This window comes from Esox lucius, chromosome 20 (assembly GCF_011004845.1).
Source record: "Esox lucius isolate fEsoLuc1 chromosome 20, fEsoLuc1.pri, whole genome shotgun sequence".
In the NCBI taxonomy this organism is placed as follows: Eukaryota; Metazoa; Chordata; class Actinopteri; order Esociformes; family Esocidae; genus Esox; species Esox lucius.
In genome coordinates, this window is record NC_047588.1 from 821,703 (window position 1) to 847,844 (window position 26,142).

A 26,142-nucleotide genomic window follows, 5' to 3' on the forward strand; every position below is an offset into this window, starting at 1 on the left:
AAGCTTTAACATCTGCGGATGTGTTTTTAAGTTGATTCCACTCACTCCCATATGTATTGAACATGTACATTGTGTTGTTCTTTTAAAGCCTCAAGCTTTGTCAACCATTGCTGGTGCATCAACCCGTACTGAATCTTGGTAACCGGATAGATGCTTGCTGAACAATGACACTTTGGGTGATCGTGTCAGAGACAGCTTAGAAATTCATAGACTGTACTCAACTCATCGCGTTCAGCATATCCATCAATGTAGTAGGCACCGATTTTCACTTCACCCCTGTTCAGGGCGTGCTGTATTGATATTGATATTCTCATCGGAGGCCACATATTCAAGCCACTGGATTGAGCTGTTTGAGAATGTCTTCTGACAACGGTTGTAGTTGTGTGAGGGGACCAATGCAATGATGTCCTTGGTGAGGAATCTGTGGCAAAGGACTTGCATGCAAGCCGAAGCAATCGTAATTGACCGGAATGGGTCAACACCACCACACTCCAGGAACTCAAGTCTGTAGCGCACACAACCCTCTCTCAAGATGACCATATCACAGTAAGCCTTTATTTCATCCTGCATGACAAAGGGGTCTGCGGAAACAGTTGTCAGCAAGGTACTGCATCAAGATGTAACCATCGAAACCTTTAGAGTTGTGTGCTATAAACGTGTAGTCATTATATTTCGGTTGCCTAAACTAAAAAAGCAGCGACACAACCATCTCCGGCTGAACACCATGTCTCGTTATCAAAGCTTATTGCGCACACCATTCACCGGATTGGCAATTGTCTCAAAATCATAAAATATGTAGCACTCACTGGAGTCCTCGGGCTTGGAGGGTTTTATAAAACACTGATGATTCATTTCAACCGCCAGATCCACATTACAATTGAGACACATGTTATCCGTGCACTTGTCTGCTTTATAGTTGGTAATACTAACATCGTAATAATGGCTGCAATCGACACAGTATTTCTTCTGGTCACACCTACAAACCCAACGTTCCACACTTTTGTGGTGCTTCAAGTGTTTATGTTGTCTATAACAAAAGTCTGAATAACTTATCCGCTTATAGTCGGGGCACTGCTTTGTGTTACGGGGTTGTGTATGACCATCGTCATGAAGACAGACACTACAGCTATGTTTACAACCATGATCACCACAGGTGTTAAAACCGGTATAGCACCAGTCACAGACATATGTAACACCCAGAAAACCCTTCAGATTCATAGAAATGGTTATCGTGTAAGTACGTAAAGACGGTTCTAGGTTGGGTGTCATCACTTGTTTTGAAACTTGTTAAAGTGACCATCCCGTGTTCGATGAAAAAAGGCTATTATCCTTAAAACAATTTTATACCCTGTCATTTCCTCAAACCGAACATTATCTGTGAATGACACACATTCAACTATCGCAAAACCAGCTCCCTTATGTATCTCATGAACGCTATCCTCAGCTTCAACATATGTGACTGCGGGTTCAGCAGACCCATCAAACAAACGGAAAAACATGTAGAATCATTATTTACAGCCACATATAAATGGCATCTTTTTTATTGATTATCTCCTCTATCAACAGTGTTTGTGCTTAAGTTGCGTGGAACCACCCTCACTGTTTTTGACAATTTGTACCACCAGCTCTAGTGATTCATCAATCATAATCTCAGCATTACTCTGCATAACACTTTCAAGTAAATTACCAAACGTGCGTTCATTATATTCATCCGCCCTCATGGTCCCATGTTTGGGGGATATCAGAGACCAATCGTGCGTTCATTATATTCATCCGCCCTCATGGTCACATGTTTGGGGGATATCCGAGATTCACCAATCAACTCAATCTGCAGACGATCACCAGGCCCGTGTACAAGGTCTGAAGCTCTAACAATCAAAGTATCCAAGCCAGCCATAATGATTGCATAGAATGCGCCAATATCACCAACTTCACCAGTATTTTGTAAATGTATCAACTGTCGTAATTCAATGTTGTCAAACGCATTACGTTGTATAACTCTAACATCACCATCAGTGCAATGAGATTGCATCAGTGCGTTCGGCGGCGAGTCTACTATATCGCATGAAAGACGGGGGCTCGTAAACTCTGTTAACATGCCATGCATCTGAGGATTGCATTGATGTGTAACAAAGTTTGTATTTTGGGGGGGTGTTCTGATGATTATGTTTAGAGGTTGTTGGTTGTTCCATGTCTGGCTATAGAAAATATGTAAGATGTTCTATAGCTACACACATTCTGGATTGTCTATCTGCTTTTTTAGGGTTTGACGTATTCGGATGCACCATGTGACGCCTTATTAATGAAATGTATTTATAAAGCCCTTTTTTTACAACAGCAGTTGTCACAAAGTGCTTTACAGAGACACCCGGCCTTAAACCCCAAGGAGCAAACAACAGTAGTGTTGAATTTCGGTGGCTAGGAAAAACTCCCTAAGAAGGTCGAATTTTAGGAAGAAACCTAGAGAGGACCCAGGCTCAGAGGGGTGACCAGTCCTCTTCTGGCTGTGCCGGGTGAGATATTAAGAGTCCAATTGGAATAATAAATACATTTCTCTGGGCTAAATCCAGAGTCTATTTGATTTTAGACTAGGTCAGAAGTATGACCTGGTGGACAAGGACAGGGACAGCAACAGGCCCCCCAAACCAGGTAATCCGCATGTGTGGACCAGGACCTCATCTCCTCCTAAAATGTAAAACTGGAGGAGACTGAGAAAAGTTAGTAGTGCATTTCTCATATCCCCCAGCACGATAATATATCAGCGTAACACCTTGGAACTGAGACAGGGGGGTCCGGTGACACTGTGGCCCTACCCGGGGGAGGCCCCGGACAGGGCCCAACAGGCAGGAAATCAATCCAACCACATTGCCAGGCATCAACCAAAGGGACACCCACCAACCGCAACCCCCCTGAATGAGGGCCGAGTATTGCTAGTAGCGTACAGCCCAACTGCACAAGTGCGCAATAGAGAATCAACAACAAGCCAGTGACTCTTCCCCCGAAGGGCATTGGAGGGAGGGCATCCCAGTGGCGACGAGAGCCCACCTGGCAAGACAGCAAGGGTGGACAGTATCAAGCCTACTGGTCACCTTCACGCCCCCGGGCCAGGCTACACCTAATTATAAACCGTGCTGTAGAGATGAGTTTTTAGTAGACACTTGAAAGTTTGCACTGAGTTTGCATTTCTAACCTTAATTGGCAGATCATTCCACAGGAGTGGAGCTCTATGAGAAAAGGCCCTGCCGCCAATTGTTTGTTTAGAAATTCTAGGTACAATTAAAAGGCCTGCGTCTTGCGATCTAAGGTTACGTGTAGGTATATATGGCTGGATCATTTCAGCAAGGTAAGTAGGAGCAAGTCCATGTATTGATTTATAGGTTAAGAGTAAAACCTTAAAATCAGCCCTAACCCTAACAGGCAGCCAATGTAAGGATGCCAGGACAGGAGTAATGTGTTCAAATTTTTTTGTTCTAGTTAGGATTCTAGCAGCTGTGTGCAGCACTAATTGAAGTTTATTTATTAATTTGTCTGGATAACCAGAGATAAGAGCATTGCAGTAATCTAATCTAGAAGTAACGAAAGCATGGATTAATTTTTCTGCATCAGTTTTTGATAGGAAGTTTCTAATTTTTGCGATGTTTCGAAGATGAAAATAAGCAACTCTTGAGACATATTTTATATGTTCTTCAAAGGAGAGGTCAGGGTCAAGGGTAACGCCAAGGTTTTTTACAGTTTTTTGGGATACGACCATGCAGCCGTCGAGGTTCACAGTGAGATCTGCTAACAACGCTATTTGTTTTTTGGGTCCTAAAAGGAGCATTTCTGTTTTATTTGAGTTTAAGAGCAAGAAATTCTCTGTCATCCACTTCCTAATATCTGAAACGCATGCTTCCAAAATAGCTAATTTAGGGGCTTCTCCATGCTTCATTGAAATATATAACTGTGTGTCATCAGCATAACAGTGAAAGTTAATATTGTGATTTCGGATTACATCGCCCAGAGGGAGCATGTATAGTGAGAAAAGTAATGGGCCCAGAACCGAGCCTTGAGGAACTCCAAAGCATACCTTTGACTTGTCAGAGGATATGCCATCCACACTAACGAACTGATATCTTTCAGATAAATAAGATTTAAACCAGGCTAGAACATGTCCACGTAGCCCAATATGGGTTTCCAGTCTCTCTAAGAGAAGGGAGTGATCAATAGTGTTGAAAGCAGCACTAAGATCAAGAAGCAACAGATGCGGAACCTTTGTCTGAGGCCATTAGAAGGTCATTTGTTACCTTCACGAGTGCAGTCTCAGTACTATGATGGGATCTGAACCCGTACTGGAGTATTTCATAAATGTTATTTGTCTTTAGGAAGGCATTCAGTTGTTGGGAAACACATTTTTCTAAGATTTTTGAGAGGAACGGGAGGTTCGATATTGGCCTATAATTGTATAATATGTCAGGATCCAGATTAGATTTTTTTAGAAGAGGCTTAATTTCCGCTATTTTTAGCGAGTTTGGTACGCATCTGGAGGAAAGGGAGCAATTTATTATGTTCAGCATTGGCTGACCTAGCACAGTATTGAGTTTAGATCCTCGATTTAATCGTTTACAGATTTATTTACTCTGTCGTTTATGAGCGAACTTGTAAGAATATCAAGGAATTTATTTGTAGTCCGAGAATTTATAGTACGGCTTTTGAAACTCATTGTTTGGGGGGCAAGTGGATTTCTTGTTTTAACGGTAAATGTAATAAGACAATGATCCGATAATCCAGGATTTTGGGGGTAAATTATTAGATCTACAATATCTATTTCTCGTGACAGGACTAAATCTAAGGTAAGATTGTGGCAATGTGTTGGACCTGAGACATGTTGGATGAAACCCATTGAGTCAATTATGGCTTCAAAGGCTTTTTGAAGAGGATCATTGGACTTTTCCATATGAATATTGAAATCGCCTAAAATTAGAATACTATCTGCTATGACTACAAGGTCAATGTATTGTTGCTATTATCTATGAGATTGTCATTGTTGATTCTAGGCATTATATCCCTGTATATAGCCGCTGCACTTGAAGCGTTAGGCCTGGTTTGCTGAGTGTGTGTAGAGGATGATGGGTATGTGGTGCTGTTACTGCTCGCTCTAGCCAATTCTCTAGCTCTACGTCTTCTGGTCAAAGGTAGTTTATTCGTTTTTTTAGGAAATGCCGAATTCAGATACGACACGCGTGGTCTTATCATAGCAAAATCGCTATTGTCTATGGGATTGTCATTGTTCATACTAGGGATAATATCCGTGGACATATTTGTTGCACTTCTGTTAGGCACGGTCTACTGAATGTGTGTAGAGTTTGACGGGGATGGGTTGGTGTTACCGTTCGCTCTAGCCAATTCTCTAGCTCTACATTTTCTGGTCAATGAGAATTTACTAGGTTTTTTAGGCTCCATGATTTTTATCAATTATAGTAAACAAAATGTTAAAAAAAGTTCATGACACACCCCTAAAAAATAAACGGCAGTAAAATCAATTTTGAAACACATGCAGACATACACATACCCTTTTTGAGACTAAAAAGGTAACAAGCTTTATGCATGAAAACATCAATGACCGGACCTAAACAGCGATCTGTTTTCTTGTGCTAGTATGGACACCTCAGTAGCTTCATATCTCAAACCTTGTAAATGTGTATCTACTTCATATCTAAAACTATTAATAATGAAATCCATATCATCGAACCTGTTACGAACAATATCTTCGATTCTGACCATGTGGTAATTTATAAACTGATGCTTGCGCCTGTGATCATAAACCATATCATACAATTGATTTAAAACAACACCGGCACCATCACGGTTTTCTCTTACCGGACCACTGAAGTCTAACGGCGGCAGAAAATCTTCTTAATTGAACGATGCTGTTGTTTCGATGGTGATGTTGAGCTGGATTACTTACTTACTGTTTCTGACCCAACCCCTTGAAAAATCACAATCTGTTGAACATCCTATGAGTACAAAATGTACAGATAATTAAATATAATAGGTCTATTGTTAGCCAACCCCCCGACACGATAATTTATAATAAATAAAAATGTATATACTTTTATTGAAAGTTGATATATGTAGCTTGTGATATAAACAAGACGGTTACCTCATTTTAACACGTTAGTCAGCTTGATTAAAAAACAAATCATCAAAATACCACGGATGTGCGGTAAACGGTATTTGCCGATCTATACAAAAATAAAAACATACCACGTTATTACATACCTGTTGCCATGTTGAATTAGGTAACACAATGACCTTTCAAAACAGACAGTCGATATTTGCTGGAAACCTATTGGAATACAATTGGGTAATATGCGGTAGCCTTATTGGGATGTCTTTAAGTTATTATGTATCTTGTTGGTTAACAACACATGATTAAAATAGCACATTTGGGCCTTCACAACACCTTGTGGCCCAGGAAAACCACCAGACACGTTGTTACACAAAGCAAATCTATTTAGCTATACCTTGTAGTTGGCTTAACATGGAATAATAAAACTACATAACTTTGCTTTTAGTGTAGCCTAAAACATTCATAATTACTTTGTGTTAAGAATTTTGTTTCACATACCTTAGAAAGCTTGACGTGTGCTGCCAATATGTTGTGAGCTGGGAGAAAGGCCACTTTATTTAACCCCTGGACCATTTGACATATGCCCCCCAAAACAGCTTTTTACAGAATAAGAGATACTTATTGGTCGATATACAAAAAACACATCCCAGCCCTGAATATATTACATTGCCTTACACCTGAATCAGGACCCCCCTGTCGAATAATGCTGCTGTGTCTAGGAGCCCTATTATGTCGAAAGCAAGGTTGCTTTAATCTAAACCATTCCATGTTTGAAATCAAATTGAACATTATAACCTTGTTATAAACAATATAATACAATATTAAATATTTATCCCAATATATCACAACTTAATACACACAGATTTGACTCCACTCACCCACACACACACACACAGGCACACGCACCACAACATCCTGTTCAACAACTTTGCACGTAGTTCAGAACGAACCTACAACCAACCAGCATGTTCATATACACACACACACACACACACACACAAACCCCATCAATTTGTTGACCTATGGCTGATGTTTATACAAATTAGAATACAGCAAAGGCTTCTGGGTGAGGTTTATGAGATTTTTGAGACCGACTGCGGGTTGTATCACCAACCCTAGGACCTGGTCTCTCCCAGGGTCCTTACAACATCTGATCAAGCAACAGTTTGAGATGTATATCGCCTGTTTGTTGGGGGAAATATCCTTGTTCCATTATCAGTCTTTGGTTTCTTGGAAAATAAATAGTTTGACCTGTATTGATGCTTATGCTGGGCGGATCTGATCTTAAGAAAAATGAAAAATGATCTGAAACTCTCTGAATAGTAAGTCCCGCCCTCTTCTTTATATCTTACACGTAATTCCGTGCTTGTAGAAAAACACCATGCTACACGCCCATTGTAAAAAAGGTATATCTGTTGTACCACTTGTCAGAACATAAAATGCCTCGGGGGGTTATAGCTTTGCTGAACACCATTTGTCAAACACCAATCATTTTGCCGCTGACCCAACACTTATTTATTGCCTGGGAATTTAATTTTCCAGAACCCTAAGGCCCATTTTTTATAACACTAGTCTGGTTTGCTCATTAGGCGTTGTAAAACATCAATGTAATCATAAATTACAAAGTCACCGACATGCATACGTCACTCCAGAAGTCCCACCCTACAAACCGGATGTCCCGCCCACCTGTCACATCAATCTGGAAGCCCCACCCTCCAGGGTCATAAATCCCTATTCTAAAACATTATACCCTGCATTTACTGCTCATAACACATTTTCCCATGTGCTTTTGGGCGGCTTGATGTTTGTTTTTGCAATCTTCAGCCGGGCTTGGATGTTTTTCTTTGTAAGAAAAGGCTTCTGTCTTGCCACCCATAGCCTATTAATATGAAGAATACGGGAGATTGTTGTCACATGAAGCACACAGCCAGTACTTGCCAGATATTCTTTTAATGTTGCTGTAGGCCTCTTGGAAGCCTCCCTGACCAGTTTACTTCTTGTCTTTTCATCAATTTTGGAGGGACGTCCAGTTCTTGGTAATGTCTCTGTTGTGCCATATTATTTATTGTTATTATCATTATTATTATAATTTTTATCATAGATCCAGAAAATCACATTGTATGATTTTTAAATAGTTAATTTGCATTTTATTGCAAGACATAAGTATTTGATCACCTACCAACCAGTAAGAATTCCGTCTCTCACAGACCTGTTCATTTTTCTTTAAGAAGCCCTCCTGTTCTCCACTCATTACCTGTATTAATTGCACCTGTTTGAACTCATTACCTGTATAAAAGACACCTGTCCACACACTAGATCAAACAGACTCCAACCTCTCCACAATGGCCAAGACCAGAGAGCAGTGTAAGCACATCAGGGATAAAATTGTAGACCTGCACAAGGCTGGGATGGGCTACAGGACAATAGGCAAGCAGCTTGGTGAAACGGCAACAACTGTTGGCGCAATTATTAGAAAATGGAAGAAGTTCAAGATGACAGTCAATCTCCCTTGGTCTGGGGCTCCACGCAAGATCTCACCTCGTGGGGCATCAATGATCATGAGGAAGGTGAGGGATCAGCCCAGAACTACCCGGTAGGACCTGGTCAATGACCTGAAGAGAGCTGGGACCACAGTCTCAACGAAAACCATTAGTAACACACTACGCCGTCATGGATTAAAATCCTGCAGCGCACGCAAGGTCCCCCTGCTCAAGTTGGTGAATGTCCAGGCCCGTCTGAAGTTTGCCAATGACCATCTGGATGATCCAGAAGAAGAATGGGAGAAGGTCATGTGGTCTGATGAGACAAAAATAGAGCTTTTTGGTCTAAACTCCACTCACCGTGTTTGGAGGAAGAAGAAGGATGAGTACAACCCCAAGAACACCATCCCAACCGTGAAGCATGGAGGTGGAAACATCATTCTTTGGGGATGCTTTTCTGCAAAGGAGATAGGACGACTGCACCGTATTGAGGGGAGGATGGATGGGGCCATGTATCGTGAGATCTTGGCCAACAACCTCCTTCCCTCAGTAAGAGCATTGAAGATGGGTCGTGGCTGGGTCTTCCAGCATGACAACAACCCGAAACACACAGCCAGGGCAACTAAGTAGTGGCTCTGTAAGAAGCATCTCAAGGTCCTGGAGTGGCTTAGCCAGTCTCCAGACCTGAACCCAATAGAAAATCTTTGGAGGGACCTGAATGTCCGTATTGCCCAGCGACAGCCCCGAAACCTGAAGGATCTGGAGAAGGTCTGTATGGAGGAGTGGGCCAAAATCCCTGTTGCAGTGTGTGCAAACCTGGTCAAGAACTACAGGAAACATATGATCTCTGTAATTGCAAACAAAGGTTTCTGTACCAAATATTAAGTTCTGCTTTTCTGATGTGTGAAATACTTGTCATGCAATAAAATGCAAATTAATTACATAAAAATCATACAATGTGATTTTCTGGATTTTTGTTTTAGATTTTCTGGATTTTTGTTTTGGATCATAGATTCCCTATGATAAAAATTGTGGGAAAACCTGCAAAATCGGCAGTGTATCAAATACTTGTTATCCATACTGTATAAGAGGGTGTGCTCAGGTTATTGTAAGGTTTTCATTTTTCCCCCTCAAAGATTTCAGTTTGTTTTTCAATCAAATTGTTCACATTATAGGTCACATTAAAAGTGGAAAAAGTTCTGACATCACAAAAACAAAAGAAGGGGTGTGTAGACTTTTTATATCCACTGTATGTGTGGTTGGTTGCATGTGAAGTGACACATTGATTGGTATGGCAGCCTTTTTTAACCGTTTAACCGCTAGTATTAATCGGTCAACATTATTTCAATTGCATCACAAAAACGTATTTCTTTTGGCAGACTGAATTCACTGTCATTCTGTCATCCCACTTTGATTCATCACAGATCCATCACAGCACTTCTCCCTTGGGGGACCTTATGTAGTTTGTTTTCTATCTGAAAGATTTCTAGGGTGGTGAGATTTGTTTCACACATAATTTCCCTGAAGATGCAATGTTTGTTTTTTGCGCACCAACAACCACACAGTATTACATCACTGAAGGGTGAGCAAAAGAAACTCTCTCCCCTCCAGTCCGCATTTTTTTTTGATAATCTCTCCGTGGTAGATGGGATACTGCTAGCTAGCTAACTTTACAGTGGCTTGTTGTCATGATTAGAAGGATTCATTTTTGGAAGTGATCTTACATTGTGACATTGAACCATATGTGTTTGAACTGGAAAAGGCTACTGTACAGATTTGAAAGACAGTGGTCGTAAAGCATTTGGTAATAGCATTTTGCACAGGGGTTTAATAGGACCAAAGCAGCAAATAAGATTATTCTATTGTTTTGTGCCAAACTAATACTGGGTTTACTGCTTATTTTGGTTAATTTAAGAAGCTAATAATTGAGTTATGTGGCTAGTACCCTACTGAAAAATGTATTGCCTATACTCTTTATATACACTCACCTAAAAGATTATTAGGAACACCTGTTAAATTTCTCATTAATGCAATTAACTAATCAACCAATCACATGGCAGTTGCTTCAATGCATTTAGGGGTGTGGTCCTGGTCAAGACAATCTCCTGAGCTTCAAACTGAATGTCAGAATGGGAAAGAAAGGTGATTTAAGCAATTTTGAGCGTGGCATGGTTGTTGGTGCCAAACGGGCCGGTCTGAGTATTACATAATCTGCTCAGTTACTGGGATTTTCACGCACAACCATTTCTAGGGTTTACAAAGAATGGTGTGAAAAGGGAAAAACATCCAGTATGCGGCAGTCCTGTGGGCGAAAATGCCTTGTTGATGCTAGAGGTCAGAGGCGAATGGGCCGACTGATTCAAGCTGATAGAAGAGCAACTTTGACTGAAATAACCACTCGTTACAACCAAGGTATGCAGCAAAGCATTTGTGAAGCCACAACACGCACAACCTTGAGGCGGATGGGCTACAACAGCAGAAGACCCCACCGGGTACCACTCATCTCCACTACAAATAGGAAAAAGAGGCTACAATTTGCACGAGCTCACCAAAATTGGACAGTTGAAGACTGGAAGAATGTTGCCTGGTCTGATGAGTCTCGATTTCTGTTGAGACATTCAGATGGTAGAGTCAGAATTTGGCGTAAACAGAATGAGAACATGGATCCATCATGCCTTGTTACCACTGTGCAGGCTGGTGGTGGTGGTGTTATGGTGTGGGGGATGTTTTCTTGGCACACTTTAGGCCCCTTAGTGCCAATTGGGCATCGTTTAAATGCCACAGCCTACCTGAGCATTGTTTTTGACCATGTCCATCCCTTTATGACCACCATGTACCCATCATCTGATGGCTACTTCCAGCAGGATAATGCACCATCTCACAAAGCTTGAATCATTTCAAATTGGTTTCTCAAACATGACAATGAGTTCACTGTAATGATATGGCCCCCACAGTCACCAGATCTCAACCCAATTGAGAGAGATCTTCCAACGCATCTGGGATGTGGTGGAACGGGAGCTTCGTTCCCTGGATGTGCACCCCACAAATCTTCATCAACTTCAAGATGCTATCCTATCAATATGGGCCAACATTTCTAAAGAATGCTTTCAGCACCTTGTTGAATCAATGCCATGTAGAATGAAGGCAGTTCTGAAGGCGAAAGGGGGTCAAACACAGTATTAGTATGGTGTACCTAATAATCCTTTAGGTGTGTGTATATGGCTAGTTACTGTTGTTATAATGGCAATTAATTTGAACCTTGCTTCTAGAAAACCATGCTGTGGATTTAACTATTGTTTGTGTTTTCGTTTATCATTTCTGTTTAAGTTACTTTGCTGTTATTGCAACAATCGCAGCATCCTTCATATAAACAGCAGATTTTGTTGAATGTTGAGAAAGCATGAATTCTTATTCCTACCGGTTAACGTATTTTTATGTTAAGTTTTGACAGGTAACCACTAAGGTATAGAATTAGCTTGTCAAAAGGATATTGTCAATCGAAATAGTAATTTCATAATGTTATTGTTTTTTGTATGTTATATAAGCCAGGTATGCTGCCGACATGCACAGAAAAACACAACGTTGGTGTTTCAAAAATAACCATTATTTTATGTGTGTTTTTTGTATTCTAAAAGTATAAATATTTTCTTAGACTGTTATTTTGTTAGGTAGGCGGAATTTACATTTGTTATGAATTCTGGAACTTATTGTATTTTATGAAAATCAATTTTGAAGAAATTGATTCTTCTGCAAAAAGGACTGTCACCATATCAGATTTTCATTACAGGAATTACGGGCCAAAAGTTATGGGCCACTATAGGATTATCGTGGCCAAAAGAGTACATGGTAACGATATTATCGCGGTATTTCTAGAATATCTGAAGAATAAAAAATGCTATCAGTCAAATTCTTCTTCAACTTCGTTTAATGTGATTTTTTTTTGGCATAATATTTACACTCAACATACGAGTGTATGGAGGAGGAGATCATCTGTTACCATAACTGTACAAATAAAAATAATAAAAGCATACAAAAAGAACAATTACACTTAATGGGTAGTGAAAAGGCAACCAGATGAACAAAAGATCCACAAGGCCTAACACTGAGAGGAGTTTTCGCCTAGTGAATAGGCTACGAAAAGGCGTTAATTCAAACGCTGGTGTATAGGTCCAGACTCATAGTTCAAGCACATGCATCAGTTGTCCAAGAATAAGCTATAGAAAAACCGAGGAGTTTTGGGAAAAATACAACATCCTTTTCCCCAAGTAAATAGGCTGCTAAAACGTCACGTCTTTGTTAGTCTCTCCCAGGGCTAACGAGTTGATTTCAATGCCAGTGCATAGATCCAGTCTCCTTGTTTAAGCACATGCATTGTTTGTCTATAAGTGACATTAATAATATTGAACAAGAATCCAGGCAAGCCTAGTTCAGCCTGAGATTCAAACCCGGGTCTCCCACGTGTAAGGCTGTGTCATTAACCACTACACTATGGAGCTGTACATTTGTCAGGTGTCAGTATAGCCTCTTGTGTCTATCCTGAACAAATCCTCTTTTGCCACTGGCTGTTTTTGGCCATTTGTGAATGACATACATAATAAGTAAATGTTGTTGCTCTCAATAGACCCGAAATTAGTAATTCCACATGAGGCACTGTCTTTAACCACTATGCCACGGCATTACACGTTTCAGCAGTCGCTAGACTCCATTGAAGATTGTGTTAAACTGACTAACGTTTCTTATAAAGTTTACCTTCACCATAGCGTCTATGAACTGTATTGCTTTTGCCACTGGCCATTTTAACAGCTGATTAGCCAGTAATAGTCATACTAGTATCTACTAACGTACTAGGAATAATCTTAAGAATTGAGCAATTGCTAGCAAGACTGAAGATTAACTTTTCCATGCCAGAAACAGTCACAATATAACCGTATACAGTTCCAGTTAAGGCTTACTATAACGTAACTACTGTATGTTGTAGCCAGCAAATGTTTGTCTATCGTGACCCAAAACACATGCACGGATGCATACTTCCACCAGAAACAGTCGCAATAGAACCGTAAACTGGGGTCTAAAGGGGGTCTAAATTTAGAAGTTAGTGGTTCATTAGGAGTTGCTAAAGATTGACCTTTCAAGTATATAGCCTTATATTGTGTTGAATTGTGATCTATTGAAACGTAACATGTGTATTGTGTTATATATCGTATCGCAAGGTACTTGCCAATACCCACCCCTAATGTCTACCTCAGGAACCTCACTGCTGCTAACCCTGCATTTCAGTTGCGCAGACACCTTGTACATTCAATTTTGCCTCTTTGCACATTTAAAATTGCCATTGTGCTTGCATTCTTACAATCGTTACACATCCATGTCTACCTAGGGACCTCACTGCTGCTATCTCTGCATCTCGGGTGCACCTGCTACCTTAGTACATCACTCCTGCCTCTTTTGCACATCTTGAATGCCATTTTGAAATTACCATTTTTACCCAAACAACTATTACCCCTCTTGTAACCTACATGATACCTAATACTGTAAAATGTCCACCTTATTGCCTTATTTAGTATTGCCATTTGTGCTGGATTTGCCTCATTGCACATCTACACATTCCACTGGTAATATGCTTAATATTTGTAAATACTTTATATATTTACGTAGAGGAGGGAAGACCTATTTTCTTCCCTCCTCGATTTGCACTTCTGGTTAGATGCTAAATTCATTTCTTGTACTGTTCAGTGACAAAGTTTAATTTAATCTAAATCATCTTCATTTTTAAATTAATCCAATTCACGACAACCTTTATCGAACTCAGTATGACAGGATGCTGCATCACATGTAGCCATGGCATAGCCCAAATCAATGTAATTGCCAAATAAACAAAAACAAACAACAACTAGTCACATTTACTCATACGACCAAGAAGCAAGCAAAAATGCTGGGGGGAATAACACAATCAGGATTCGGGCTTCCTTAGAAGCCGTGTTTCCATTGCAGGAACTATACCCAGGAAGTAGGAACTTTTCCAGGAACTCGCTGCATTTCCACCGCAGGAACCAGGGTCTAGAACCAGGAACTGCATTTTACCCGCAAAACAGTCCTTGCTCGGGAGGTAGGACTTTCCCAGAGTACCAGAACTTTTGGGGTGGGGCTGGCGGTTCTTGCGGTGCTGAACATTTCTGATTGGTCGAGTAGTAGAGTTTACTGTTATGGAAATTTTGAACTAAGGTGCATTTGAGAAATGTCTGTCTTTCTATTGGCTGGTATGTAAATCTGTTCTTTGATTGTGACACACATGTCTGTATAATATCAGAGGATTATTAGGTATTTGGGCCATGTCCTCCTGCCTAGAAGAAGGATGTATTCTTTGTCGTCATATACATGGATGAATGAGTTACTAGTTAAAGATGCCGAGAGGGGTCTGGTGTTTGAATAGGAGACATCCTTGACCGGCACGGGTGGATTAGAGGGGTACTCGTAAATCTGTATAACCCTTTAGTGTCTCTGTTGACTATCCAGACATTGTGTCTCCTCAGGAGTTGAGAAGGATAAGGTGGGGGGACAGCCCGCCCTTTGGGTAAACTCTTGTGACAAGACCGATGGCAGCATCTTACCACACCCCTTTTCTATGTAATAAATACGGATTGTTCATGTATGGAGTTAGAGGCTCCTCAGACGATTATGTTTGTGTAAGCGGTTGACGCGTCTCTCATAATAGTCTCTGTGCATAATAATTAATAAAATAATGTACAAAGAGAACTTTGTCTCTGTGTCCCTTACTCCGAGTGTCAATACATTGGAATTTCCATCACATTACTCATAAAGGTTTTCAACCGCCATTTGTAAATGTCTGCAGCCATCTTCAGCGTAGTAAAGGAGTAAATTGTGCTTACAAACAGAATAACCTTTTTATGGAGAAGAAATCGAACAACAGATGGACCGACAACAAAGTCCAGGCCTCATTGTGTTTATGCTGAAGACCAAATACAGTGGGAATTGGAAATGGCAATCCGTAATAATAAGGTGTTCACGAAAATACCCTGCAAGTTAAATGAGCTGAACATTTTTCACACCGGGAAACCGAGAGAAGGTTAAAAAATAAAAACAAGATTAGTAGAAGCTCAAGGATCACAATAACAGAAGCGACTCTGACCGGTGGAGCAAGTGGTTTGACCATCTAGATGCGTTGCTGGACGTCATCATATAGGCATCAACTTAAATTTATCAGTGATCCGTCTTTTTTTCCTTCTTCACCAGAAGGCTTGAGAGGTAGCTAAAACTTTCTAGTAGACATGTAAGTAAAACTGTGATCAGGCATTTTGTAACACAAATAAAGGGGAAATAAAACATTATTGAACAAAATAGTAAGGTGGCCAATAACAGAGGACCGTGACCGATAATAGGGGTTGTATTTTTTAGCCACATTGCTAACCAACTAGCTGCAAATAGTAGTCAATGGAATTTCAGAAATTATAATTAATTACATGCTAGTTAACATTTGTATGTCTCTAATAATCACTAAACATTGACAACAGATTACTCGGTACAAGTTATTTTTCAAATCTGCTGTTGGCTATGCAGTCGGCATGTGTATTATTAATTTATTGGAGTGTGTTTATTTTTCTTAGGAAAGAGGAAAAGAGACAGACTTCCTTGACACGCTGAGGGATATGGACGACTATTTCCTTAGTATGCAGCTGTTAAACTAAGGAAATAGTCAGGCTGAGGAGAGCCGCGTAAAGAGCGATATGGAGTCGAGAGTTGGCATTCCTGGAGTCTCAGGCGGAAGAAACCATGTTATGTACATTAACCATGTACAGTAATGTATATTATTGCTTTATCTTCTTGCTATATTTTTTTAATTCTCACTACGTAGTTGAAGTTTGCTATGCCACCATTCATAAGTATATTACACTCATGTATCAATATTATTCAATAGTAATTCTATGCTGTAACACAACATGCTGTCACCATGGATTTGACCTTGTGTATGTTGCAGTCATTTTGTTTTAACAAGCATCTCCATCTGCCCTTCAGTCTGCCAAAAACATTTGCAGAAATAGTTTACAGTGACACACCATAGTAATGCCGACTCCAAATGAGAAATTATTTTGGTCACAGGTTTCCACAGTGCAATGGTGATCCTTTTTTTGAATGGTTTCACAACAGCAGTGTCATGTCTCTCCAGTTATGGTTGCAATCGAAAGCACAGGTATAGAAACGTGTCTTTAGACATACGGAAAATCTTTATCCACTGGGCCTCTGTGAAAGTTGGAACCATGGTTTCTCACCACTCCGTTGAGAAACACAACGCATTCTGCAATACTTGCATATCTGAAACACACACAAAAAGATGCCAATAACAAGTCGATGTAGTTTACAATAACATTATTTCCAACTGTGATTTACTTAAACATATATAGGTCTACTAAGAAAATCTTACCATTTTGTTTTTTGAATCTGTCTCAGTCATCTCATGGTCAGTCTCCATGTTTGCTGTAATTGTATTGCAACTCGTCTAGCATTTTGCACATTTTGAATCGGATTTGCTACTACTGCTCATCTCTTATCCACCATTGACTCAATGACCACATTTGCAAACCAATAAATCATGATCAACACAACTTGAATCTTCTCCATGGTTACTGTTGGCTGGTATGGTTACGTCAGAGGACTCATTTGCCTAATCTTCGCAGGTCTTTAGACCGCGGTGGAAACACACACAACAATGGGCTATAGGTTCCCTTTAGTTCTTGAGTAGCAGTTCCTGGGACTCAAAGTTCCAGGTATTTTTTTTGGTGGACACGCAGTTAGTAATTCCAGCCAAGCTGCTGGGCCTAAACACCCACGTATGCCACCACACACTCAAAGGCACAGCCAGCCAGCCAGCTAGGCCACTGAATCTGAAAATGATTCATAACAGCAGCAACAATCTAAAGCAAGCAATAATAATAGCTATTAACAGGTCCGGCACCAGGATTAAGTTTGTCTGCTTATTGATCTCCTCCTGCTTTGTTTCAGTTCTAAATACTGAATACAAAAACACTTAGCACCCCAAAGGCCTGCTAGTAAAAATCCATAAAAATCCATCAGACTTACCAAAGCTGCTTATTGTTTGAAGACCAATTCCATCCTCCTTTGTTTTTTGGAAAATATACTTATTTTTTTGTAAATTCTCCACCAAATTTGTTCCTTTTCCTCCATCTGCCATTCTGCCAAAAGTAAATATCTAAACAACAAATCTAAAGCACTACAGCAAAAAATGTTTAGTTTCAACCAGGTGTCAGCTGGTTGAAAACTTTCAGGTGTCAGCTAGTTTTTACTGCCACTCCTATCAAAAACACTACAAATGCTGACATAAGGCTAGGCCAGCTAGAAGGCTCCAGTGTGTCAAAAAATACGCCCAACACGACAAATTCAATCTGATTGGTTAATTAATATGACAATCAATAACATGGACCCATTCGCTTCAACAGCAAAAGGGGATTCACTTCAAATTATGAAGGCCTCCAGTTTACCCAGAGACAGCACAGGTGAAAAATCTGATGGGATGAAAGCTTTAATTTAGATGAGCTCCATTAGAAGCAGCACAACTGATGGAGAGAGTAGCATTGAAATTACATTAGACTGATGGGAATGAACTTTGTAAAATACATATAGTGTTAATGAAAATATATATATAATAATAAAAGAAAATCTGATTCTTCCAGCATAGAAGGCCTTACAGGCCCTGACGGCTCACCACTGGTACAGATTAACGCCTGACCCACTAGTGTGATTTTGGCAGATTAAGTAGGAATATGGTGTAAGAAAATTGGTAAATTGTCTCTAAAGGTTTTCAGTTTATAAATGTGTCTGTTTGTATAGATCCAATCAGATCAAAATGTAAATGCACTGGAAAGGAATGGTACGTTTTGCTAATCACTATATCCTTTCAGCTAGCCCATATAGAAATGTATGGAGTTTAAAATGTTTTTATGCAATTTGTGAAATTCGACTTGTGCGACAGACCAGATGTCATGTAATGAAGTGATCAGTCTATTTTCTTTACCGGAAGGCAAGAAAGCTAGCTAAAACTTTCTAATAGACACTTCAGAGAAGACCATGATCTGTCATTTGTAATACAAATAAAAAGTAATTTAACAAAATAGTCAGGTGGCCAATAATTGAGGATGGTGGCCGATAATAGGGGGGCATATTTTTTAGCTATGTAGGGCTCCAGTGTTAGGGTGGGCCCGAACTAGTCTTTCGAAGCACTTTGTGATTGTAGGGGTGATTGCAACCAGATGAAAGTAATTCTGGCTAGACTCGGTCAACTGCTTTGACACTGGCACAATAGTTGCGATCTTGAAGCACGTTGGGACTGCCGCCTGGGCCCGTGACATTTGAAAATGTTGGTAAAGACCTCGGCCAGTTGCCCAGCATATACTCAGAGCACACATCCAGGGATGCCATTGGGACTAGCAGCCTTGCGTGCATTCACCCTGCTCAGTGCAGATGACACTTTTGAGGAGGATTGTCTGGGGGTGGGCGTCTTGGGGGAGTTCAGCTTTAATAGCTGGCTCTTTGTTGTCCCTGTCGAAGTGTGCATAGAACCTGTTTCACTGATCGGTGAAGGAGACGTTGTTGGCTGTGGGGTAGGGTTCTTTGGCCTGTAGTGATGGCTTGGATGCCCTGCCACATGCGTCGGGGTTGTTGTGGAAGTGTTCCTCGATCCGCAGTTTATGGTCATTTTTAGCCACCTTGATGCCCCTTTTCAGATTGGCCCTGGATAAGCTGTAGGCCTCTGCGTCGCCAGATCTGAAAGCAGCGTTGCGTGCCTTAAGCAGTTGTCAGACCTCTCTGTTCATCCACGGCTTCTGGTTGGGGAAGGTCTTTATTAGTTTATGGGTGGTGACATTGTTGGTGCAGATGTTGATGTAATCCAGAATGGAGGAAGCATATGTGTCCGTATGGGAGTCAGGGGTGGCTTGAGTGGCAAATGAACTCCGGTCTGTGTGTTTGAAACTGGTGCTGTAGATGTGAGTCTGAGCCTTCTGGCCACACTTTGACTGTCCTCACTGATGGTTTCACATGCGTTTGACACGTACGGTCACACCAGTGTGATCAGGCTAGAGTGGTCCCTGAAGGGTACGATCACACTGGTGTGATTAGAACGTCTTGTTTAGAACGCACCATTAGCATGCCTAGCTACAAGTAACGTAACAATGGCTGGTCAGACCGCACTGTTATTTACTCACATTTAGCTCAAACTGTGTTTATAACTTTATTTCCTGATTGTAATTGTTTCAAGACCATACTATGATATTAACCAGGTAGAAAGCATTCAAATCGGGACAAGAAGTGTTACTTACGTACCAACAGACAGCCAACACTAATACACAAAAATTATATTAGCGACTACTACCGATCAAAACCATTGCAAAAACTTTCTAGAAGTTACGTCACCCGTTGTATGCATTTTATATAGTTTATTCATTTTCACTGCACTGAATTACTGGTCACGATTTGTTAGCTAGCGGGTAGCTGACGTTTGCTAGCCGTTAGCTGATGTTTTCTAGCTAGCTACAGTTATAAATCAACCAACTTTTGCAGCTCTTAGAATTTGAGTCAACGAGAGAAGCTTGCAATGCAATGCATGTAGTGTTCCTTACCTAGCAAGGTGACTGTTCAAATGCTGGCATGAGTTCAAATGCTGGAGAGAGTACTGAAGTCACGCGCAAAAAAACTCACGCTGGGGGGTCGGTAAGGAATATTTGAAACTCACGCGTGAAAAGGTTAATGAGGGGTAAATATTTGGGGAGTAAACATTTTGAAAGATGGTCATGGTTTAATGATGAAAAAGATGGCAAGTCGTGAATACTTTTTTTAATGATTCAATTTTTTAATACAAACATACATTGCATTATTTGTAATGGAAGACATAAGTTTGCTTTTCTAAATGGTTGCGCCCACCTATGCACAGTTTGCACAGTTGTGAAATTCTCAGGTCAACCCAAGTCAAGTTTCCCACCATGCTGAATAACAACAATTGGCACTCACGATTCAGTGAACTTTACAACTGATTGCATCTAAGGAACAATGTGGGAGATGCGCGAAACTGGAACTTCATTGCTGTCCATCTACCCCAAAAGAACAAAAGCGTTGGATACCCAGAAAATAATACATTTGTTCACTGTGAACCACAAAAACAGGCACATTGTCCTTCTATGAATGAAACAACTTGGAAAAGAAGTGGCTATATACAGTCACCTAAAGGATTATTAGGAACACCATACTAATACTGTTTTTGACCCCCTTTCGCCTTCAGAACTGCCTCTACGTGGCATTGATTCAACAAGGTGCTGAAAGCATTCTTTAGAAATGTTGGCCCATATTGATAGGATAGCATCTTGCAGTTGATGGAGATTTGTGGGATGCACATCCAGGGCAAGAAGCTCTCGTTCCAACACATCCCAAAGATGCTCTATTGGGTTGAGATCTGGTGACTGTGGGGGCCATTTCAGTACAGTGAACTCATTGTCATGTTCAAGAAACCAATTTGAAATTGATTCGAGCTTTGTGACATGGTGCATTATCCAGCTGGAAGTAGCCATCAGAGCATGGGTACATGGTGGTCATAAAGGGATGGACATGGTCAGAAACAATGCTCAGGTAGGCTGTGGCATTTAAACGATGCCCAATTGGCACTAAGGGGCCTAAAGTGTGCCTAGAAAACATCCCCCACACCATTACACCACCACCACCAGCCTGCACAGTGGTAACAAGGCATGATGGATCCATGTTCTCATTCTGTTTACGCCAAATTCTGACTCAACCATCTGAATGTCTCAACAGAAATCGAGACTCATCAGACCAGGCAACATTATTCCAGTCTTCAACTGTCCAATTTTGGTGAGCTCGTGCAAATTGTAGCCTCTTTTTCCTATTTGTAGTGGAGATGAGTGGTACCCGGTGGGGTCTTCTGCTGTTGTAGCCCATCCGCCTCAAGGTTGTGCGTGTTGTGGCTTCACAAATGCTTTGCTGCATACCTCGGTTGTAACGAGAGGTTATTTCAGTCAAAGTTGCTCTTCTATTAGCTTGAATCAGTCTGCCCATTCTCCTGACCCCTAGCATCAACAAGGCATTTTCGCTCACAGGACTGCCACATACTGGATGTTTTTCCCCTTTCACACCATTCTTTGTAAACCCTAGAAATGGTTTTACGTGAAAATCCCAGTAACTGAGCAGATTGTGAAATACTCAGAACGGCCCGTCTGGCACCAATAACCATGCCACGCTCAAAATTGCTTAAATCACCTTTCTTTCCCATTCTGACATTCAGTTTGGAGTTCAGGAGATTGTCTTGACCAGGACCACACCCCTAAATGCATTGAAGCAACTGCCATATGATTGGTTGATTAGATAATTGCATTAATGAGAAATTGAACAGGTGTTCCTAATAATCCTTTAGGTGAGTTTAATGCCGTTATAATTTTTTAGCCTTTCAGTGTTTGTGCATTGTTTTAGTTGGTGTAATGCAGAGCACTTCATATTTGAAAGCACCTTATTTGCAATGTATTCCATTTAAAATAATCTATATTTTGTTTATTATTGGCTGCATGATAAGACTATTACTATAATATATACTATAAAAAATATATAGATTAGTTACTATTAGTTACTATTTTATTTTATAAATTTTATAGGCAAAATGTTCCTTAAAAATTCTGAGCACTTAATTTTTTTGGCAGCCGATTGACTGTGTATCGGAAACACTTTATATTTTGTTCTCATGTTTCATAAATCATTTTACAAATACAAGTTATAGGCTTAGACTATGTTGTTTAATCATTTGAGTGTAGCCAAAACAAAAAACTATCAAAGTATCAAAAACTAATGGCCAACCCGCTCTCTTCCTTTTGCGTACATATACCACGGGTTCACACAATGTCGTGCTATGCATACGCCAAAGTCCTTTTTTGCGTGCAGTTGAGACGCGATCTCCTACCATTAATAATAATGGTCAATAAAATTGTGTCATTGACACGCACCAACTGAAACCTATTTGACGTCACCATCATCGAGGCACGGATTTCCCAAAGATTGACTAATTGTTTAAAAGCCGTAGATGTACTTTTTTCTTGAAAGAATGTCAAAGGGTAAAGGTAAAGCTTTAATATCGCATTTATTCACCATAGTTCTTCATGGGAGGAGATTGCGTCTGCACTGCACGCAAAAAAGGACTTTGGCGTATACATAGCACGAAATTGTGAAGTGTGAACCCGTGTTATATATACGCAAAGGGAAGAGAGTGGCAGTCATTTATGACTATTCAAAGAAATGTATCAGCCAATTTGACCTAAAGCCTAATGTATTACATAATACCTGAGATATAAAACATCCATTCAGAATTCTTATAATGGAATAGATTGTAAAGGGGTCAATTAGAGTGGAGTGTGGGCTCTTAAAACCGGTTAAGACGTTTATCATACATGTGGTGTATTTTAATTTAATTGGTTTGTAGAGCCTAATAAACAAATTAAAATGCTATAGTTTGTGTTCTTTGAAGTTTTTGTTATTATTGTATTCCTATCATAAGACCTGAAATACAAACACATTATTGTTTTCCTCAAATTAATTTGACATTTAAAACAAACAAATACTGTAATTTAGTTTTTTTGAATGCTAACGATGCTAAACCACAAAAATAGTAGGGGTGTGTATGCCTGGCGGTTCTAGAATAGTGTAAATCTTGGATTTGGTTATTTGTTGAAATAATATAGTGGTGTTGAAGCAGAAAATACAGTATCATATGTTTGGGTTTTATAGTTTGTGCTTGGTCTTATAGTCAACAGAGAAAACCCGTCATAATAAGGATATAATAATTTTGTTTTTCCAACAACTGAATTCTAATTCTCAAGCGTTATTCAGCCTTGTAGAAAGGAAAAAAATCAGTAAGTGAAATTTAAATGTAGTCTGCCAAATTAGGAGAGAATACAATATAGCCTACTGCTCATTTTAAAGTAATTTCGGGAATTGTCATGATATGCGTCCTTCTACCATACTCTACTTCAAAACCATGATCAAAGCAAATAGCTTTGCTTTGTATTATATTATTTCCTAAGATAATTCAAGTATTTAAACAAATAATATTTATTTCTGTATAGGCTGTTAGTGTTTCTTTATAAAAACACATCATTTTTATGGCAGTGATTAAGATGCAACTGGAAACATTTTGCTTTTGAATTAAACCTGTTATGTTAGGAGCTGTAATGTTAGGAACATTGTAAATATTGTGTGCAACTATTGTTCAGAAAATATTTTTGAGAAATAATAGAATTTGTTGCCTTTTGGCTCCCCCATGCTTTGGAATAGTGCCATCATAGCTTGACCCAATCTACCGCATGCTGATGCAATCTACTGTACCTGATCTTACCTTGGTACGATAGCGCTGTAATTAGATAAGCGACATCAGTACATAAAGTAGTTGTGCTATGATCAAATGCCCTATAGCAGGGATTTTCCTGCATATAAAGCTCAAAGGTCTTACCAAAATCTTGCACCGCCTCTGTGTATCAGCATAGTAAAACACAATTTTACACTTATACGCTAAATAGCATACCAGCGATGTACTGCACTGAATGTGACCGTAGGAGGAAACTTTTTTCATGTTGACAGTGTTGCCAGATAGGTAGGTTTCCCCCCTAATTGGGCTGCTTTTAATAGGTTTGGGCAGGTCGATTTACAGATGTCGATTTACAGGGTTGTATAGAAGATATGGCATTTGTACGGATTCCACGGTTAACTGTCAATGATCTGGCAAACTTGCAAAACAGGACCTTACCGGTCATGACGTCACGTAGATGAGTAGGTTGGAAAAACAAGTGCATCCTACTTCTCTTTTACTCCCAAGCATGTAAAAATATTTAAATAAAACATAATAACGCTTAAACTACATCCAGTCCACATAACATTTTGTTAATGTTTCAGATGACGTCTAGTAAGATAACAGATTTATTTCAATAGAGTTTGAGACAGAAAGACGATTAGATTAGGGTATGTAGGCTACTGTCCCCAACAACATTTTATATGCAATTTACACTGTAGAAAAATGCAATTTACATATTTAACTCTATAACAATATACAGACATGCTCACATTTGTTGGTACCCCTACAGCTCATTGAAATAATGCTGCATTCCTCTTGAAAAGTGATGAAATTGAAAACTATTTTATCATGTATACTTGAATGCCTTTGGTATGTCATAGAATAAAGCAAAAAAGCTGTGAAAAGAGATGAATTATTGCTTATTCTACAAAGATATTCTAAAATGGCCTGGACACATTTGTTGGTACCCCTCAGAGAAGGCAATAAATAACTGGATCATAGTGATATTTCAAACTATTCTCCAATCTTGTAATCAGTCATTCAGCCTATTTAAATGGAGAAAAGTAGTCACTGTGCTGGTTGGTATCATTGTGTGCACCATACTGAACATGGACCAGAGAAAGCAAAGGAGAGAGTTGTCTGAGGAGATCAGAAAGAAAATAATAGACAAGCATGGTAAAGGTAAAGGCTGCAAGACCATCTCCAAGCAGCTTGATGTCCCTGTGACAACAGTTGCAAATATTATTAAGAAGTTTAAGGTCCATGGAACTGTAGCCAACCTCCCTGGGCGCAGCCGCAAGTGGAAAATCGACCCCAGATCGAACAGAAGGATAGTGCGAATGGTAGAAAAAGAACCAAGGATAACTGCCAAAGAGATGCAAGCTGAACTCCAAGGTGAAGGTACGTCAGTTTCTGATCGCACCATCCGTCGCTTTTTGAGCGAAAGTGGGCCCCATGGAAGAAGACCCAGGAAGACTCCACTTTTGAAAGAAAAACATAAAACCAGACTGGAATTTGCTAAAATGCATATTGACAATCCACAATCCTTCAGGGAGAATGTCGTTTGGACAGATGAGCCAAAACTGGAGCTTTTTGGCAAGTCACATCAGCTCTTTGTTCACAGACAAAAAAACAAAGCTTTCAAAGAAAAGAACACCATACCTACAGTGAAACATGGAGGAGGCTCGGTTATGATTTGGGGCTGCTTTGCTGCGCCTGGCACAGGGTGCCTTGAATCTGTGCAGGGCACAATGAAATCTCAAGACTTTCAAGGCATTCTGGAGCGAAACGTACTGCCCAGTGTCAGAAAGCTCGGTTTCAGTCGCAGGTCATGGGTCCTCCAACAGGATAATGACCCAAAACACACAGCTAAAAGCACCCAAGAATGGATAAGAACAAAACATTGGACTATTCTGAAGTGGCCTTTTATGAGTCCTGATCTGAATCCAATCGAACATCTATGAAAAGAGCTGAAACTTGCAGTCTGGAGAAGGCACCCATCAAACCTGAGACAGCTGGAGCAGTTTGCTCAGGAAGAGTGGGCCAAACTACCTGTTAACAGGTGCAGAAGTCTCATTGAGAGCTACAGAAAACGTTTGATTGCAGTGATTTCCTCTAAAGGTTGTGCAATGGAATATTAGCTTAGCGGTCCCATCATTTTTGTCCATGCCATTTTCATTTGTTTTCTT

The 26,142-nt window shown here is 40.1% G+C and overlaps 1 protein-coding gene across 7 annotated transcripts in view; it reads left to right on the forward strand.

The window, feature by feature from the left end:
* Positions 1-26,142, forward strand: part of phactr4b (phosphatase and actin regulator 4b) — a 126,586-nt gene that overhangs the window by 20,711 nt on the left and 79,733 nt on the right. Inside the window, exon 2 of one of the 7 annotated variants that reach the window (XM_034288740.1) lies at positions 16,212-16,397. The exons of the other annotated variants lie outside the window; for them this stretch is intronic. The gene's annotated coding sequence lies outside the window, so the exon portion shown is untranslated. The remainder of the gene's footprint in view (positions 1-16,211; positions 16,398-26,142) is intronic. 7 annotated transcript variants of the gene reach the window in all.